The 19,322-nt window shown below is 38.0% G+C and overlaps 1 long non-coding RNA gene across 1 annotated transcript; it reads right to left on the bottom strand.

The window, feature by feature from the left end:
• Positions 1 to 15,094: 15,094 nt before the first annotated feature.
• Positions 15,095 to 15,945, bottom strand: LOC145069289 (uncharacterized). The gene is made up of 3 exons (XR_013689419.1): positions 15,595 to 15,945; positions 15,310 to 15,515; positions 15,095 to 15,218 (listed from the first exon to the last, which is right to left on the bottom strand). It is a non-coding gene; the product is annotated as an uncharacterized LOC145069289 (long non-coding RNA).
• Positions 15,946 to 19,322: the final 3,377 nt, after the last annotated feature.

Consider the following 19,322-nt stretch of genomic DNA (forward strand, 5'->3'; position numbering starts at 1 on the left):
AACTGAAGCTGTGGTGTGTGCGATGCCATCATCCCGAGCTCTTCCCTTTACTTGCGGAAGTACCTGAAACCAAAACTGAAACTGTAAGCACGAAGCTTAGTGAGCTCCTCTAAACTACCACATACCACATAATAACATATAAGCACATACTGGTCCTTGCCCCCTACATCGGACCGAAGTCCGAAGCTGACTGGGACCTCTGTCCCCTACATCGGACCGAAGTCCGAAGCTGACTGGGACCTTCGTTCCCTACATCGGACCGAAGTCCGAAGCTGACTGGGACCTCTGTCCCCTACATCGGACCGAAGTCCGAAGCTGACTGGGACCTTCGTCCCTTACATCGGACCGTAGTCCGAAGCTAACTGGGACCTCTGTCCCCTAAATCGTACCGAAGTCCGAAGCTGACTGAACATAGCATAAACATATCAACTAGCATAAACACATAAAATCTTGTCTGAGCCACGGAGGCGTCAAACATACTAGCTACTGCATTGGACCGAAGTCCAGAAACTACGGTTAACTGAACGGGCCGGCATTGTGGCCTTAGACCCGTTCCTACTGAAAGGAAACTCACCTCGTGAACTGGCTGCTGTGTGAATGGCTCTGGAAGCTAACTGCTGCTGCTCCGGTATCTCCCCGGCTACAAGTCCATAAACACACTCAATCAAATGCTAAACACTGCACTGGGGTAAAATGACTCTTTTACCCTTGGTCAAAGTCAACTCTCTCGGTCAAAGTCAACCCACAGTTAACCTGACTCGCCGAGTTGGGCCGCCAACTCACCGAGCCTCTAGTCTCACTTCTCAACCCTACTCGTGGCTACTCGTCGAGTATGGCATCGACTCGACGAGTACCCTCTCGATCCAAGAACTCAGACAATCTTCATCCAACTCGCCGGGTCATATGAACAACTCGACGAGTTGTTCTTCGATCTAAGAAGATTGCCTTGGACTCGCCGAGTTGTATGAACAACTCGTCGAGTCCCACCATTACTGAGTCTGCCCTCCAACTCACTGAGTCCACTCTACTACTCACAGGCTTCCACTCGACATCACTCAAAAGGGGAAAACGGGACTCGCGACTTGACTCGCCGAGTCGTTCTTCCGACTCGCCGAGTCACATCCATGCAGTTACTCTAAACTCGATTCTGCTTGAATCCAGCGTCTGAAACTTATAGATCTGGACTTCCTTAACTCGATTAGCACGTAAAGATTCTATCTTTACGTGCCCATAAGCGACCAAGAAGGTAATAAGGCTCAGAAAGCATAATAAAGGCTAGATCTAGGGTTCTTATGCAAAGCATCATCAAAAAGGCAATAGATCCGGGCTCTACAACTCCTAAATGAACAAATCTAGGGATATCTCGACCTATTAAGGCATCCATACAACTATAAGGCTTGGAAAAAGCATCAAACTAGCCCTAGAAGAGTTCTAATGGAGGTCTAAAGCATAAAACAGAAGGAATCCGAGAAATACCTCAATGAACTCTGATTTTGCCCTTGGATCTTTGCTCTACACCTCTTCTCTTTGCGCCTTTCTTCTTCTTCTTCTTCAAGCCTTCAAAATCCACACACAAAAGCACTTAAAACAAACTAAGGGATGGATTAGGGTTTTCTCACAGCTCTCTGAGGGTGAAGGAGGCGAGTTTGGGGCACATAGCATTGCTTAAATAGTGAGCAACCCGGGGATTTAGGGTTTCTTCCAGGCAGGCAGACTCGCCGAGTCCCGAATATGGACTCGCCGAGTCGCCGACTAACACGTGCACGAAAACTCGACCCTACTTGACGAGTCAGGCCATAGACTCGCCGAGTCCCTCAATAAAACTTTTAAATAAATACCATAGGAACAACATACCAGAGATGGGGCGTTACATATATGTTATGGCGGAATCAACTTCTGCCCTTTCTCTCTTATCAACGCCTATCTGGTTATGTTCTTCTCCAAATCCTGCTTACACGCCATGGCTGGAAGCAGACCAGCGTGCATTACTTATTCTTCGGTCTTCCTTATCTGAAGAAGCCATGGCTGAAATTCTAGGGCTTCAAACCTCCCAAGAAATTTGGCGATCTCTTGAACTTGCTTACAGTCATGATTCTCAAGAACGAATGCAAAATCTCAAGGATTATCTCACACAACTCCAAAAAGTATCTTCTATTGTTTCTGAATTTGGTCGCAAGTTCAAAGTTGTCTGCGACCAACTTGCTGCAATTGGTCACCCAGTTGATGAGCAAGATAAAAGTCATTGGTTTCTCTGTGGACTTGGTCCTTCTTTCGAGACTTTCTCCACAACCCATCGTGCTATCAGGCCTCGACCTTCATTCCGTGACCTTGTATCTCAAGCAGAAGTTCATGAGTTATTCCTTACAACTATTCACGGATCTTCTCCTCCAGCTACTGCCTTCACTGTAGATCGCCAACAGCCCTCAGTGACTCCTTCTACAGTTCCCTCTCGTGGCAACACTACTACCAGTCACAGCCGTGGCTGTGGTTCCTTTTCTAGTGGTCGTGGTCGACGACCACCACATTGTCAGCTTTGCCGTACAAACGGTCATTTTGCCAGCTCTTGTCCTCAATTAAGTACTTTTGCTACTCAAGGATCGAACCAGAATGCTCATTTAGCCCAAGCATTCCAAGCACAATGCCATATCACACGTGATTCACACAGATTGGTACGTTGATTCTGGTGCATCGGCTCATATGACATCCTCTCGTACTAATCTTGAATCATCTTCATCTTATTCGGGCAGTGATCATATTGTCTTTGGTAATGGTAATACCTCCCATATATCTTACATTGGTAAATCTTCACTATCCAAAGATCTTCAGTTAAAAGACGTGCTTGTAGTTCCCCATATTACTAAGAATCTTATATCAATTAGCAAATTGACTAAAGGTTCTCCGGTTGATGTTTTGTTTTCTAATCCATTTTTTACCATTCAGAATCGGTCAACAAAGGAAATTCTAGCAAGAGGAACATGTGAAAATGGATTATATGTACTCAAGCAAGGACATGGAGCACTTGTAGCAGCTTTAAAATCTTCACGACTATCTACATCCTTTGAATTATGGCACGCTAGATTAGGACATGTTGCTTTTGACACTATTTTTTTTATTAAATAAAGCGGGTTGTTTATCTGTTACATTAGTTTTACTTAAACCTCGTATTTGTCATTCATGTCAAATTTCAAAAAGCAAACACTTACCTTTTGAGCTTAATTCTAAACGATCCTTACATGTGCTAGATTTGATTCACTGTGATTTATGGGGACCGGCACCCGTTCCCTCTACAAACGGTTATTTATATTATTGTATTTTTGTGGATGATTACTCCCGATTTACATTGTTTTATCCCTTACAGTTGAAATTTGATTTCTTTAGTGTCCTCACCACATTTCTAGCATTTGTTCAAACACAGTTTTCGTGCAAGCTCAAAAATTTTCAAAGTGATTGTGGAACAGAGTTTATCAACAATCGATTCTGCACTCTTTTATTGGAAAATGACACTCATCATCGTTTTTCGTGTCCTTATACTCCACAACAAAACGGTCAGGTTGAATGGAAACACAGACATATTACAGAAACGGGTCTCGCCATGCTCTTTAATGCCAGTGCTCCACCATCTCTCTGGGTTGATGCTTTCAGTACAGCAACCTACATTATCAACCGTGTCCCAGATGCTCTTACAATTAATCTTTCCTTCCAGTTCAAACTTACAATTAATCTTTCTGGTTCCAGATGCTCTAACCGTGTTAGTAGCTTTATATTCACTCCCACGATCACATAAGTATGACTTTATACACGAAGTCGTTGACATATGCCTTTGATCTTTTGTTGATAATGACATATCCTAGAGAGTGTGCTTTGTTTTGTGTCCACTCAAACAATTCCTCATGAGACTTGAACATCCAAAATTGAATTTTAAGTGTTTTAGTTTATATGAAAAATATAGAACTTCATGATATGGTAGAAGTATATAACCTGTTTGGTGGAAAATGGCGAATTCTTGATAGAAGTATCTTCATCTCGAGGAAATACGTTGATTCCAAATAACTTAAACATCTCTGTATACAAAAAAAAAAAAAAAAAAAAAAAAAAAAAAAACATCATATTATTAAAATAAAAAAACTATATTAACAAAAATTAAATATGTCCACTTTTTAAAATTTATGTAATCAATCAAAAATTAAATATGATCACTTTTTAAAATTTATGCCCACTTATTATCTTAACTCTAAAATCAAATAACATATACATACAGTAATCTAATATATGTCGTTTTACTACTAATTAATACTATTCGTCCTGTATATTTTTTTAATACTTTTATAAAGTTAAAGGGTATATTTTAAAATATCTTCAAAATAGGTGGGATTTAAATGTAAAATTGTAGAGTATAAAAACACTTACTTCTCTTTCCGCCCTAGCAAAAATGCCGTCCAACGAGAGAGTGCAGATTCCCGTCGTCTTCAAGAGATTTCCGGCGCGGTTTTTTCTCTTTTTTTAACTTCTCTTTCTCTCGTTCTTAATCCGTCAGTGATACCAGCGGTTCAAGCGATCCCGACAAGGTTCCACGCTTTAGACGACTTTTCAGGCGAGGTTTCACGCTTCCGACGAGCTTCAAGTGTTTTCCGACGAGGTTCACGCCTCGTGTGCAATGCTCGTTCTCCTTCTCTGGTACGGTTTCGGAAGACTTTCTCCTTCTCTTTTTTTGTCTCTTTTGATTTTCTCTCTATATCTCACTACCTGGTGGTGGTTAATGGTGGCCAGCGGATGTTTCATGCGATTTCCGGTGGTTTTTAGCGGTGGTGTATTAGGTCCCAGTCAAAGCTTACGAGGATTAAACAAGTTCTACTTTGGGTAAGAACAAACCACAGGAAGTTACTAAGAATTTTGATGAAAGAGAGATTGATTAAGTGGAAAGGGCTACTCGGTGCAAACAGTAGTATCATCACCAATTTTTTTCTTGAGGAGAGATACATGAAAGACCGGGTGAATTCATGAAGTAGACGGTAGCTTAAGCTTATACGCCACTTTGCTAATTTTCTCTTCTATGGGGATAAGGCCCATAAAACCTGCTTGCAAGCTTCTGGTATGCTCTCTTGAAGATCGACTGTTGACGGTATGGCTGAAGTTTCAGAAACACCAAATCTCCCACATGGAATTCAATGTCCCTCCTGTGCGAGTCAGATCGCTGTTTCATTCGGTTGACTGAGGCCTGTAAATTTTCTTTAAGATGTCGCAATATAGTATCCCTGGTGGCTAAATTTTTTTCAACTTCATGTACCGGACATTTACCGTCCTGGTAGTGCGGAATCACGGGAGGGGGTCGACCATAGAGAGCTTCAAATGGAGTCATCCCGGTCGAGATATGGTACGTAGTATTATACCAAAACTCAGCCCAAGAAAGAAAAGAGTGCCACTTGCGGGGTTGCTGGTGCACGAAGCATCGAAGGTACTGCTTAAGGCAACGATTGACAACTTCTGACCGGCCGTCGGTATGAGGATGGTAAGCTGAACTCATTTTCAGTTGAGTACCAGACAACTTGAAAAATTCACACCAAAAGTTGCTGATGAATATCGGATCACGGTCGCTAATGATTGTATGTGGCATGCCGTGCAATTTAACAACACCATCGATGAATTTCTCAGCCACCATTTTCGCTGTATACGGGTGAGACAAAGCTAAAAAATGTACTGATTTGCTTAGGCGATCAACCACGACAATGATTGTATTCTTACCATTTGAAGGTGGAAGTCCATCAACAAAATCCATTGTAATATCCTCCCAAACATGACTAGCGATTGGCAGGGGATGGAGAAGCCCAGCAGGGGCTAGAGTGTCATTCTTTGTGCGTTGGCAAACATCACAAGAAGAAACATAATTCTTCACTGTTTGATACATAGATGGCCAATAAAACTGTTGTGAGATTTTCTTATAAGTGCGCAAGACACCTGAATGTCCTCTAACAGGGAAATTATGGAATTCTTTCAAAAGTAGTTTGACAACATCAGACTCAGGAGGCACCACTACCCTGTTCTTGTAATAAATTAACCCATTATGCTGATGATATGGATTACCGGGATCAGTCGTTGCGAGCTATCAGCAACATTGTTTTCTCGACCCGGCTTGCATTTGATCTCATAGTGATAGCCTAATAATTTAGAGACCCATTTTTGTTGCTCCGGTGTGCCAATCCGTTGTTCCAGTAGATACTTGAGGCTTCTCTGATCCGTTTGAATGTAGAACTTTTTTCCCATCAGATATGGCTGCCATATTCGAATCGCATGAATTATCGCAAGCATCTCTTTTTCATACACAGACAATTGCAGTTTGGAGACACCTAATGCTCTACTCGTAAAAGCAATTGGTTGCCCGTGTTGACTTAGAACTGCACCAATACCAGTGTGTTGCTTTACTATTCCAGTCAAACTTACCTTTTTTAGAAGGTTAGTCAAAGGCCTTGAGATGATGCCATAGTTGCGAACAAATTTACGGTAATAACCTGTTAAGCCTAAAAACCCACGAAGTTCAGAAACATTAGTAGGTGTAGGCCAATCTAACATGCATTGAATCTTTGTCTGATCAACCTTAACCCCTTGAGATGTAACAATATGACCCAAATACTCCACTTCTTGCAATCCAAAAGCACATTTACTAAGCTTGACAAAAAATTTGTGTTGCCTTAAAATTTCAAAAGCTGTTGTAACATGCTCAAGATGTTTGTTCCAACTGGGGCTATAGATTAGGATGTCGTCAAAGAAGACAAGAATAAATTTGCGAAGGTACGGACGAAATATAGAGTTCATAATGGCTTGAAAGGTCGAAGGAGCATTAGAGAGACCAAACACTACAAGGATATAACCCTTTGCAGACGACACCTTTCCAGACGACATATGTCGTCGGCAAAAGTCGATCTATAGAGACGACATGTCGTCTGGATAGAGTTTTCAAACATTGACCATATGTTGTTGACTAGAAAAGCTATAGAGACGACATGTCGTCTGCATAGGCTCAGCGGGAAGGGGCAAAATATTGGCGGTATATCGAATTTCTATCCCGACGACATGTCGTAGGGAGGAGGAATTAAAAACATATTTTCGATTTATTTTAATTCTTAGCCGCAGAAAGCAATACGGTGCCGTTTTGGTCAGCCTATGCAGACGACATGTCGTCTCTATAGGGTGCTTAAAAATTAATTTTGATTTATTTTTTATCCAGTTTGCAGAAATAGAATACGATGTCGTTTTGGTCAAGCTATCTAGACGACATGTCGTCTAGAAAAGGTGAGACCGATCCGCGTGAAAACCATTTTTTATTTTATTTTATTTTTTAATGAAACGAAGTGAGACGACGCCGTTTCATTTACCTATAGAGACGACATGTCGTCTGGACAAGTTGGGCGGGAAAGACAAAATTTTGCGCGGTCATCTGAAACTCTATGCAGACGACAAGTCGTCGATATAGGGTACGACAAATTGAATTTTGATTTATTTTTATTCGATATTGAAGAAAACCGAAACGACATAGTTTTCTGAAACTCTATGCAGACGACAAGTCGTCTCTATAGAGTAAGAATCCAACGTGGCGATCCGCGTGAAAAATTGAATTTCTTTTAATAAAGACAAATGATTAAAACGACGTCGTCATTTGAACCCTATACAGACGACATGTCATCTGCATAGGTTTTTACCCTAACAAAGGTATCAGTGCATCATTCATTGTTTAGTTACTCTTTCTCTCTTGGACTCAACCGGCGATTTTGCACCATCCTTCACCTGTTCACCACCTTCTTTCCATCACCACCGTTCTCGACCACCCCGCTCCTCCCAAGTTATCTTATTTGCTACAACACGTAAGGATGAGGTTTTTCTGATTTTGGGATTTTTTTTTTCTTTTGTTTTCTTATTCTGTGCTTTTCCGGTGCCCACCAGCCACCACCAGAGGACCACCATCAAATCCAACCACCGGAATCCGGCATCACATCAAGAAGAACAAAACAGGTTAGTGTTTTTTTTTCTCTGTTTTCTAATTTTTTTTTTTTGGAATTTGATATATGTTTGATTTCATTTTTATAATAGGTGATTTGAACATGAAGACTTGTTTTTTTGTTTCCTAATTTTTGTATTAGATGTTTAGTATTTTTTTATAATTGGTGATTTGAACATGAAGATTTGAACATATGTATAGAGTTTGTTTTAAATAGGTTAGTATATTTTTTTTCTGTTGGAAACTTTTCCCGACGACATGTCGTCTCTATAGCCCACGCTGTCCAGACGACATGTCATCTGTATAGATTTATAATAAAACTTTTTTTACCTCGCAAATCTTTCCAGACGATCAGTATAGACGACAAATCGTCTGGATAGGTGGATCTGTACCGACGATATTTTTGACTTTTACCGACGGAGCTATAGCGACGACTTTGTACAGTCGACAAGTTGTCTGTATAGGTTTTACCGACGACATGTCGTCTGCAAATGTGTAAAAAAAGTCGTATGTACCGGCCTCGTTCCTTGTAGTGGAACGGCATTACCATATATTCATAGTGACCATTATGTGTGCGGAAGGCTGTTTTATAAATATATGTATCTTGTACTCGCACCTGGTGATACCCTACCCTTAAATCAAGTTTGGTGAAATAAGTGGCTCCAAAGAGTTCATCTAACATATCATCAACATTCGGTATTGGAAATCGATCCTTGATTGTTGCCGCATTAAGTACTCTGTAATCAGTGTAGAACCTCCATGATCCATCTTTTTTTTAGGGATAATGACTTGAGAGGGTAACATACTTTTGATTCTGATCACATTTGGTCACTGAACTTTTTTTTCGTGCTCTATTAACCCTTTAACTTGTTGAATTGTGCAAATTTTCCCCTTCCGACTGGTTTTTGCCGGTTTCAATGAATTTATTGATCCTACGTGTCAGTTTTGATCCTACGTGGCATCTAGGGTTCTTGTTATTAAAAGAGGGGCGTTTGTTGTTCATTTATTGTGCTCTAATACCCCGTTGCCCTAATACCCGATGGCTTCCTCCTACAGCATCTCATCCTCCCTCAATCGATCAAGCAAGAAATCCACAGTGAATGATCCAAAAACTTGTGATTGTGGGTTCCCTGCACGTATTCTAACATCAACAACACCAAAGAATCCAGGGAGGCATTTCATGGTGTGCAATGAGGTAAGCAATTTCACTTAAATTTTCCCTCTTTTCTGATTCATTTATTCCAGATTTGAAATCTCACTTTGAAATTTTATTGTGGAAGGGTAAATGCAAATATTGGAAATGGTTGGATGTAGAACTTGTACAGATGCCTCTGATGGAAGTGGTGGAGGGAATGAAAGCTGAATTAGTAGCATTGAAGACCGAAGTAGAGAAGGTGAAGGAAGACATGGAACAGATGAAGAAGGAAAAGTACTCCGATGCCATTGCAATGAAGGAGAAAATATATAAGTTTACCATTGGATTTCTTTTTCTGATCATCGTGTATATGATGAAATGAAGTCACATGATGTATTGAAAGATGTTGTTTGAATAGAATAGAGTTGTTATCTTAACTTCTTGTTGGAATGGAATGAAGTAACATTGATTGTAATGGAAAATTTAATTATAAAGAAGCATACATATTAACTGCATACATATTAACTTTGATTGGAATGGAATCACAAAGAATGGAATGAAGTAACTTTGACTGGAATGGAATCACCAAGAAATATTTTTGACTGGAATGGAATCATAAGGAAGCATACATATAACAATGAATACATATTTGATTTTGACTGGAATAGAATCACAAAGTAGCATGCATATAAAGAATTAGTTTTGACTGGAATGGAATCACAAAGTAGCATACATATAACAAATACATATAATAAAAAAGTAAGTGAATGTGGTGGTTTGATTCATGGTAATATGCCATTAATATTCTACAGTTATATAAGTTTTTGTATGCATACACAAAAGTAGTTTCTAGGTAACACAAAAGATTCCTGCATAGACAAAAGAAGGGTCACCATGTGCCCATACACCTACTTGATAGTACCATAGAAAAGCATAATAAAAAGACTACTACTTTGTCTTTACATCACAACTGCCTTACAAAAGATATTCCTACCCACCCACTACACACCCACTAAATTAATCAATAACTGAAGGGTTATCTGCATTGCTCCCAACCCCAGGTATCTGCCTCCTTAATGCTTGTTTGATAATCCGTTCAGAATATTTCCTCCTTCCACTTCTACTAACTGGGACCCTTCTTCTTGGCATGGGGGCTGCAGGTGGTGGTGGAGGAGGTTGTTGGGCTGCAGGTGGTGGTGGAGGAGGTGGTGGTCCTTCATTGCCCCTGGATAAACTTGGGTCTGCTCCACTGCCCCTGGATGAACTTGGTACTGCAAACAAAAATTAAAATGTCAATTCTTTGTTCAAATGATGTAATGTTTTTAAAAATATTCACCTAATGTATTGCTTTGTTGGTTAGATGGACACTTTTTCTTGTTGTGACCTGGTTCCTTACAAATACCACACTTTATTATGCTACCCCTTCTTGAGACAGTTTGTCTACTTGATCCACTCAACTCTCGTTGAATTGCATCCCTCTTCCTTTTCACAGATGGCCTACCAGGTAATCTTCTTCTTTTGGGAGGCAAAGGCTTATGGTATGGAACATCTGGCCACATTTCACTACTATTGAGAGGATTAATGCTATATTTGTAGCATTTTAGGTAAGCCTCAGTAGTGTATGATTGGGACACATATGCCTCAGCATCATGATTTAAGTAAGATATTGCTACCACTCCATGTAAGCATGGTATCCCTGTAAGTTGCCATATTCTACAGGCACACTTCTTTGCAATTAGATCCACTCCATATGCAACATCAGTGAATCTAACCTCATACTTTTGATAACCACAAGGAGTAACTCCCCACAATCTGTTTAAGCATATTAACATCAGTGAATCAATAACACATCCTCATAATTAACATAAGCATATTAAAGTAAAATAATTACCTCTATTTAACCTTCAGATCTTCTATACGCTTCCTAATAGTTGGACATATAAGCAAATCCTATTCCATTCCTTCAACTCTTTGAGTGTATATCCTTTCCATCACAAATAACCTAATCTCCTCCAGCATAGTGATTATAGGTCTCCTTTTAGCATGCCTAATAGCAGAATTGAAACTCTCACTGACCCCATTCTCCACTGCATCACAGTCTCTTCCTTCTTGAAAGAATGCCTTAGACCAGGTAGTAGGATCTCTGTCTATAAGGTAATCATAAGCATGAGTATCAATAGATTTGATCTTCTCCATTACACCTCTGAACTTCTCCACAGTACTAGCCCTTACAGCCCTCCAAAATAACTTTATGTATTGTTGACCAGTAAACCTTTTATTAAAATTGGCCAGAATGTGTCTAGCACATTGTCTATGTTCAGCTTCTGGACATCTTTCCTTAACTGCTTGTAATAACCCCTACAAATCACAACATCATTATGAGTGAAAAAGCATAAAAATGACCTAGTACTAACCTTGTGTCCATCAGAAAGAAGGGTAATGCCTGCACCAAGACCACCATTAATGTCATCCATAAGCAAATCTATGAACCACTTCCATGTTTCTTTATTCTCAACACATACCACAGCCCATGCTAAAGGGTAGATGTGGTTGTTTGCATCTCTCCCAACAGCTGAAATAACTTCTCCTCTAACTATACCCTTTAAAAAGCAACCATCAAGCCCAATTACAGGCCTGCACCCTTCTAACCAACCATCCCTTACAGCTTTGAAACACACATAAAACATAGAAAACAAAGTTGTGGAATCTGGCATGATGTCTACATCCAATCTCACAGTAGACCCAGGATTTGACCTGATAATTTCCTCACCATATGACCACAATCTCCCATAATGTTCAATTAAACTTCCTTCAATCTCTTGTAATGCAAATTTCTTTGCATTTCTGCATTGCCCCACACTCACATTTATGTTGAATGTTGTTGACACTTTAGCTTTCATCTTCCTTGCACTCATTTTTGGGTTCTCTATAATTTGACTCATAAAATGTTTCCCTATCCATCTATAAGTTACAATTGACCCAAACTTAAACACCCTACAACAATTATGTTCATTCACTAGAGATTTGATATGAAAAGTCTTTTCTTTACCCATCCAGGAGGCCCATAGTCTGAAAGGGCAAGATGGTGACTTATTCTTTTTGCAACATTTCACTAACAATCTATCAGAGTCATTTTTTTCAAACCATAGATCATACCCATTAGCAACTGCATAATTGCTTAACATATGTTTAAGCTCAGTAGGGTTACAAAATCGCATACCTATAATTGGTTTCATCTGATCCCATGGCTGTCTCTCATCATACACAGGGTACTGGGGTGGCACGTATTCATCATCTTGATCTTCACTCTCTATAGGTTCACAAAGGATGTTTAAAAATCTATCACGTGCAGTTTTGTTTGCTGGAAATGGATAGGTAGCATCATCTTCTTCATGATCAACAGAATATGAATCTTGAATAACTGAATCTTCATCTTCATCTAAGTCTTCGTTTTCACTTTCACTTTCCTCAGCCTCAATCCAGTCGAAGATAGGTTCATTATGGTGATCCACATATACATTCATTCTCTTGTCATTAGCATACGCCAAATCCAAAAATTCCTTGTAATCACCGTCGTTCACCAGTGTATGAATTCCAAGACCTAAAGACTCTTGTGGAAGGCAGAAATAGATGTCTTTGCTTCTCGATTTCGTGAGCTTGTGAAGGAATTCCATGAATTGCTCATACCCAAACCCACTGAAGTCAACATCTCGCACTGATGCTCTGTCGGGATCAAAGTAAACTAAGGGATTGGGTGCAAACTGACCATTGTAGTGGAAATCCACTACAATGAAGTTCTGATCAGTAGGATTTGGAGATGATGCCATAGAACGGTTGAAGGAGATGAATGATCGATGGAGAATTTTGTAACCTAGTCGAGTTTAAGGACCAAATGAGACTTCGGGGTGTGGTTTAATGAGACGGAGACGAAAAATCGGGGCCTACATGCCACCTCTTTCGCCACGTAAGATAAAAAATACACGTAGGATCAATAAACCGTTTAAAACCGGCTAAACCCGGTCATAAGGGGAAAATTTGCACAAATCAACAAGTTAAAGGGTTAATAGAGCACGAAAAAAAGTTCAGTGACCAAATGTGATCAAAATCAAAAGTATGTTACCCTCTCAAGTCATTATCCCTTTTTTTTAACTAGTAAAACAGGAGAAGAGAATGGGCTAGTGCTAGGTCGTATAAGCCCCAACTTCAATGTGTCTTGAACTTGCTTTTCAATTTCCGCCTTTTGAAAATGAGCATACATGTAGGGTCGCACATTAATCGATTCAGTCCCATCTTTCAGATTGATGTGATGAGTAATATCCCTGGTAGGGGTTAGCTGAGTCGGCTCTTGAAATATATCTTCAAATTGTTTTAGCAACTGGTCCATTTCTGGATTAACTATTGTTGTTGAATCATAGGTGTATCCAAGCTGTGTGATTTCTGAATTTTATTATTCCATAGGAACTCCATGGTTAATTGCTTCCAATTGCACAGCACTGGGCCTAATTGTTCCAACCACTGAACCCCAAGAACCATATCCAATCCAATTAGTGGCAATGCATATAGAGTGAGAACAAAAGGAATACCTTGAAGATCTACCGGAACATTCTCAAATCTGCCTTGACATTTTAAGGGCTCTCCATTGGCAACTTTTACATTGTATGATTTAGTCGGAATAACCGGAAGTTTCAACATGGTGGCCATTTTTTTGCTAATAAAGTTATGTGTAGATCCACTGTCAATCAAAACTACTATAGCTTGAGCCCCAAATCGTTTTAAATCCTAGATCGTCTCATCATCATCATAATTGTCATTGCCCGATAAGATTAAGAGTTGTGGTCCTCGACATTTATGACCAATGGTGAATCTCTCATCACAATTGAAGCATAGCCCTAGTGATCTTCTCTTTTGCATCTCATCCCATGTAAGTCTTTTCAAAGGTGTGGCTGTTTTGAGTCTTGTTGGTGTTGAAACTTCGTTGTTGGCATTAACCGATCGATGGTTCCTTCTTTGACGTGTTAATTGTTCATCACGCATTCTTGCAAGACTGATAGCATCTTTCAAAGTCTGGGGCTTGAACATCCTTATCCCATCGGCAATATCATCTTTTAGACCACCCATAAAGGTGCCGACTAATGCTCGTTGCCGACTAATTGGCGTTGTGTTCCTTTTTTTTTCCTAATTTCAACTTGTAGCAAACAATAAGGAAAAATATCACGAGTCTGCACACTTGATCTGCCGCTGCTGCGATTGCTGAGTGATCATTTCACTCCAACAAAATAAAATACATCATCATTGTCATATAGCTGCATGAAAGTAAAAATAATAATAATTAAAGTTTCATAAACTGCAACTCTAAAAATAATTAAAAATAAGAATAAATAACATTACATATGAAGAAAATGTAATAAGAAACATAAATTATTGCAATTGTCCTTAATTAACTAAATGTAAAATTCTGAAAAATAAATAATGTAAGTCACATTATATGACCTTCTCAGTGTCGGATGACATTTTTAGTTTCAAGTAATAACTCCACCCCCTAAAACAAAAAAAAAATGAGGCGATTTTTGATCAGATCTACAAATCTGAAGGGGCAATTATCTAAAATTAAAGAAAAAATTAGTTGAATTTTAGGATAAATATTCACTCTTACCAGATTATTGTTATCTTATGCTCAAAGGTTAATCAACAAAGGTATGTTACTATTTATAGCATTAATCCAAATAAGATAAAAAGTATGTTTGCGGACTTGTGAATATTGTTGGGATAAGTTTTTTTAATTGCCATATAGATCAACTTAAAAATTGAAATGAGTGGCATTTCCTTGCATGACTAACCTTTGAGCATATATAGTTAATCTTCTACTAAGCAGATAAAAATTATTGGTTGGAAACAGTAACTAAAACTAAATTATTCAGTTCACGTATGATATGTAAAAACAATAGAAAAAAGGCATACAATATAAAATATGATAAAAATAGTTTTGTATATCCAACTTGATGCATGTGTGGAGGGACACGATACTGTTGTAGAATAGCAAGTGATGTACTCAGTGGATCCATACAGATAATGTTCTCTGATAAAAGACACCCAAACCTGATGATATATTTTTTTTAAAATTAAAAAAAAATGAAGCACAATAATACAATACGAAGGGCGTAACGGGGAAATGAGTTTTAATTTATACCGGTTAGCGAATTCTTGATGTGTAAGGCGTATCGAGTATCTGGATTTTAAGATTTGTACCATCTCCATGACTCTACTGCATCTAAGTTGTTGTAATACAAAATCCTTTTCATACATTCCAGGAAGTTGCTTGGTGTTTGGTCTTATGCATCGGATAAAGTGTGCCTTTGAATTTTCTAATTACTGAATCAATTTAAATAATTGTTCCTGCAATTCATTATTCAGAAATTTTATTAAAACCTAAACTCAATCATTTTCAAATCTCCCACAATAATATAGTTATTACCTTGAACTTCACCCAGAAACTTTACCTTTCTTGCAACCATTACTTTTCCATATATTTTACCGAACATGTGATGATTAGTGTGAAGTCTTTGAGCGACGGCGGTATTCAGAAGTTTGAAGTCGGACGCCATTGAATGAAAATTCGTGGTCGGTTTCAAATTTGGGAAATAGAATTTGTGGTGAGGGATCGAATTTTGATGGAACCAAGCCGGTACAAATTGATTTTTGGGTGAAGAAGACGAACATGGATTAGAGGGAGAAAGCTGGAAGGAGACGGAGAATTGGTCCGAAGAAGAAAGATCAAAAGACGAGTTAGGGGCTGTTAGCTCTTAATTGAAAAATCAAGAGGCAACCTCTTAAAAGTTTAGATTTAGATCCTTTTAATCTTAAAATGCCTCTTAATTTTTCAGATATAAGATTGTGTCTGAAAAGAAAAATAAAAGGCGTGTTCCTATTTTACCCCAGACATGTTCCTCCTCTTACCTATTTCACGATACGACTCCCCCCATCTCCGGCGACCTGCAACCCACCGGTCACCGCCTCCACCGCCTGCCCTCCGATCCGGTCACCGCCGCCATCCCCTTTGCATCCAGCTCCGTCAAAACTCGAAGACAACATCATCTGGTAAGGTTTATCCTAAAATCGATTTTATGTAATCGATTTAAGAACTCTGTTTCTTCCTTCCTTCGTCGGCGAAGCTAGACCCATAACCTCCTCCCATAGTCGATGCCTCTTCCACCATAGTTGTCTTCGCTTCCGTCTTCCCCACAATCACCGCCCTGGAGAAATCAATTTCTAGGTTTGACATCTGCAATCGATTTCCAGGTTTGACGTTGTTTCTCTATCAATCAGATGTTTTAAAATAAATTCCGATATCTTGCGTTATTGATTATGTGATCATCATGATTTTGATTTTGGATTCAAAGTTTCTGATTTTTTTGGTGCTCTCTTTGATTGAATTGATTATGTAAATAACATTAATAACATAATGTTGTTAATTTCATCATAAATTCCATCAGATGCTTTGCACTCAAAGCTGTCGACGGAATTGATGAACATATATGAAGACAGTAGGAGCTTGGGTTTGACCATTTTAAAAGGTGTGAGAAATGTTCTTTTTCTGTTATTTTATGAACATCTGCTCTTGATTTTTTTTTTGTGCTATTTTATGCAAGACTGGTTGTAGATAATGAGTTTGCTTCCTTTTCCTATTTTGTTTGTTGTGAATTTATAAATTTAAACTTATGATTGATTATATTATGGCTTGAGAATCTGAGAATATGGAACACTTGCAAGTACAAAAGATCATTATGGATTTCAAGGGTTTGATGTTCATTTCTATCATCCTACTTTCAAGGAAAGATCATTTATTATGTTTTGATGGTAAATGGTAGGTTTTAAGTGTTTTCAAGAAGTTGAAGGATAGTTGATGATTGTTTAGATTTGTTTTGATGATTGTTTAGATTTGTATAGATTGTTTATATTATTATTTTTTATAATTATTTTAGAAGTTTTTATCTCAATTATTTTGATAATTTTGTAACAAAACTATTGAATTTTTTTTAAAAAAAAAACAATAAAAGAAAGAAGGGTAAAATGGTCATTTTATAAATCAGGACAACAATTAAGAGGTTCCAACCAAACAGTATGTAAAAAATTCATATCTTAAAAATTCAGACATCTTAAAAATTCAGATCCTGACAAACAGCCCCTTAGAACGACAGTCTGAGGGGAGGAAGAGAGATGAGGCGATGGGATCCGGAAGAGGAAGAAAGAAGAAATAAGCAAAAGCGAAAGAAATCCTACTGGACGAGGAGGGCTGCAAAGAAGAATCGTGATTGTGGCGATAGAATGAAAAAGTACAACTTCCGTGTCAAGCCAACGTCTATCTACAATTTCTTTAAGGTGGTGAGGCTTCAAAAAATATCCTAGGGCAAAAGTAGCAATCGAAGGAAAATAAGTGGCATAAATAAGAAATCATAAACTTTCCAGTTCACCGTCTTTTTAAGGATTAATAGTATATATAATACATATTCCAATACTTTGATTTTACTGAAAAAGTTGAAATCTTGAAAGTCTAACACTCCTATTGAGAACATAAAATTTTCGGAACATGCATAGGTTGAAAAAAAGTAAAAGTTCTCACTGAATTAATGGATCACCTAAAAAATAATTATTACATGGATAGAAATATAAAATCTAAGGTAAGAATAACGTCACCCTATATTTTATCAAGTAATAGTTACTTTAGTTAAGAACGAAAAGTAAAACTTTATATAACCTCTTTAGGTCATCCCAAAAATGAGCAAAAAAGTAAAGGATATTTTTACTTAATAATGACAGTGTAATTTGTTGGTGTGAGCATCGGACAGACAACAGAAGTCGCTCCCACCTACTTGGTCCTCACCGGAGCAGGTCCTCCGTCTTCCCCTACATCAGCCATGTTGACCTGACTCGTCAACAGGTAAAATCGATCTCACAGCTTCTTGTTTCTTAGCTCTAATACCAATTAAAGATTGGAATATGTAAACACGATTGTTTGAATCAAAATAACTCTTTGATTATATGAGAAACTCTCTCAAAACTCACGATATTACAATGTTTTCCAATGATCCTAACTCGACCTAAAACAATGTATATATATACTCCTAACTACCGACTTGTAATTAGATTACAATTAGGAAACTAGAAACCTACTTGTTTATGATTTCCTAAAAACTAGGTTGCTATTACTTGGTCTTCAAGTCCTACACGACTTAGGATTCCAACACAAGCAAAATGTTTCGAAACATGCAAGGGATAGTGAATTCATACCTTGCATTTTAGGGGGTATTTTTTTCGTAAAATTGTCGAAATATTTTCAATAACACTCACTCACACTCTCATTCACTTCTTTTTTGTTGTATAAATCTCTTTCAAGAATTTTGCATAATGGGAAAATTACTTACCAACATCTAAAAGTGAAATATTTGCCTCTAACTCTTGACAAATTTCCATGATTTCTTGCTCTTCTTTCTCTTTATTGGAATTCTGTATCGTGGTGGAAATGATGGCCGGATGTATGCATTTTGCATGAAACTCTTTTAGTTATAGCGATGGTTTGACTGCTTGCTTATCTTTCTCAACCCTTTTCATTGTTTTATTTGTATTGGTTTAAGAAAGTAACTTACCTTTCGATTCAAGTCTTACTATCCAATTGCATAATTTGTTTCCCTATTCTTTTAAGATTTGCTTTCTTCTCTTGTTGGACTTTTTGTTGGTTAGTTGAAAGAGTTCTAACAAAATACAGACGTTAGAAAACTATTATTTTGAGGTAGTGTTGCCGTTGCGAGTTGATATGGTAGTTGAGAATGAAGCAAAAACCTAAGTTGTACGCCCAACATATTCGAATGCAACATTTACATTACAAAACCATCACAGGCATCACTTTAATAGATGAGAGTTTGGATGAAGAAGAAGAAGAAAGACGTTATTAATGATGAAGAAACTGATGATTTTCAAATATAAAAGAAAATTAATTATTAAAATATTAGGAGAGAAAAAAATTCGAAAATGCCATTATATAAAAGGAACTTGCATCTATACTAATAAATAAAACTCATTTTCTGCCACATGTCATGTCCTCATTGATTTGGACACATGACATTTTAATAGATTTTTAGAATTTATTTATTTCCACGTGTAATTTTCTGATTTGTTCACATATCATAACTTATTTCGGTTATAATA

Source organism: Lactuca serriola, chromosome 8 (assembly GCF_051521515.1).
Source record: "Lactuca serriola cultivar US96UC23 chromosome 8, Lser_US96UC23_V15, whole genome shotgun sequence".
Taxonomy (NCBI): Eukaryota; Viridiplantae; Streptophyta; class Magnoliopsida; order Asterales; family Asteraceae; genus Lactuca; species Lactuca serriola.